This window comes from Otolemur garnettii, unplaced genomic scaffold, assembly GCF_000181295.1.
Source record: "Otolemur garnettii isolate 467f Iridium unplaced genomic scaffold, OtoGar3 scaffold00018, whole genome shotgun sequence".
NCBI classification, from domain to species: domain Eukaryota; kingdom Metazoa; phylum Chordata; class Mammalia; order Primates; family Galagidae; genus Otolemur; species Otolemur garnettii.
In genome coordinates this window covers 497,458-499,259 of record NW_003852413.1, presented here as the reverse complement: position 1 = coordinate 499,259, position 1,802 = coordinate 497,458, and the positions used below count along the sequence as shown (strand labels likewise).

The window sequence follows — 1,802 nt, the reverse complement described above, 5'->3', positions numbered from 1 at the left end:
AAAAAAAAAAAAATATGACTATTAAATATATTCTCAGATGTGTGTGATGCATCTGAACCTGAGTCCTTTACTGTGATAACATCACCATGAGGACCCTCTGCTGCCAACTCCAGGCAGCCCTGGGGCCCCAGAGGCCCTTCCTGGAGGCCAAGAGTGCTGCTCTGAAGGCTGGGCCCTCTCTGGGTACAGCAGACACAGGACCTGTGTCTTAGAGCAAGTGGGACTGCACTGCCCCAACTGCAAGACCAGGGATCCACACACAACCAGATCCCAATTCCTCCCACGTGGCAGTGGGCATGCCTGGAAGAGGCACTCTGCTCACAGCCCCATCACACAGCATCCTCATTGAATGTCACAAGCACACCAGAGATGATAAGACCCAGAGCCCAGATCTAGGACAGACTGCTGCAATGCAGGCACACTGCTCACCATTTAGAAAAGCAAACTGCTGAAATAAAAAAGGAACAAAGATGTACATGATGCACTGCACTGTAACAATGAGATACTTTTCAGAAAGTTACAAGTTTCAGATGCTTCTTGTCTAACTTATCTTTATTTAAGAAATTCTGAATTTATTGTAAACATTTCATTAATTAGGAAGTAGTTGTTAAAATGCTAATGTTTTAACTTTGACACCAATAACTAGAACTCCTCTTTAATCTTCTTGGTCATTTAGTAAAAAGCATTCTGAAATTTGCAAGTCAAGCTGTTTTGAAATGATCTGCACAAAGCAGAATTGTCTAAAATCACTATACAACCAAAACAGAATAGTGTAACTATAAATCAGATGCCTGCAAGACTGGCAGGAGATGACCACCTCACCTGTGACGCTCAGGATCTCACAGATTCCCTCTGTGACAGCAGTGCAGCGAGGCCCAGGATAGCGCACAGCACAGCACCCGACCTGTGCCAGTATCCCACAGATTCCCTCTGTGACAACCTATAGTGGCAGCCCAACACGGCACATGCAGAGCACCAGGCCTGCAGCAGTGGCCCAGGACAGTGCACAGCACGCACCGGCCTGCACCAGCACTAGTGCACGTGCTTCACACGTTCCCATTCATTCCTCTTTATGACAATCTCATGAGGCAGACAATATTAGCATTTTTGTTTTACACACAAAGAAACTGAAGCCCAGAGAAATTAAGAAACTTGCCCAAGTTCACATTAGCAACCTGTAAGGGGCAGAGCCAGGATAAAAGGTATATAATAGGGGTCCAGTCTGAGCTCTCAGCCATCTGGCTATGCTGCTACTTCCTATAATACATTAAGGTAATGGACCTCAGCTTACAAAATAAACTCCCAGATAAAAAGCATTACTTACTGATTTACATTTCAGGGTCATACATAAAATTTCACTTGAAAAAGAGCTTTTGCTACCAAAAACCAAAAAGCTCCTGAAAATCCCTGATGCACACTAGTAGTTGCTAAAACAGAAAGGGCCTGCTCCGTGGAGAAACAGAATGCTGTGATACTGCAGCAGTAAAGTTCTCTTTCAGACAAAAAAAGTTCTAGCATCAGAAATTTAACATGTGCACTGTATAAAAACAAAAACCACAGCCAGACACTGTGGCTCACACCTGTAACCCTAGTACTCTGGGAGGCTGAGGTGGGTGGATAGCTTGAGCTCAAAGGCTTGAGACCAGCTTGAGCAAGAGTGAGACCCCTATCTCTAGTAAAAAATAGAAAAACTGAGGCAAGAGGATCACATGAGCTTGAGTAGGAGGTTGCTGTGAGCTATGACGCACAGCACTCTACCCAAGGCAACAGCTTAAGACTCTGTCTCAAAAAAAAAAAAAAAA

General features: G+C 44.3%; 1 protein-coding gene across 1 annotated transcript in view; it reads right to left on the bottom strand.

Moving 5' to 3' along the window:
• The window catches only part of WDR45B (WD repeat domain 45B), a 38,047-nt gene that overhangs the window by 27,266 nt on the left and 8,979 nt on the right, over window positions 1-1,802 (bottom strand). The gene's annotated exons all lie outside the window — the stretch shown is intronic.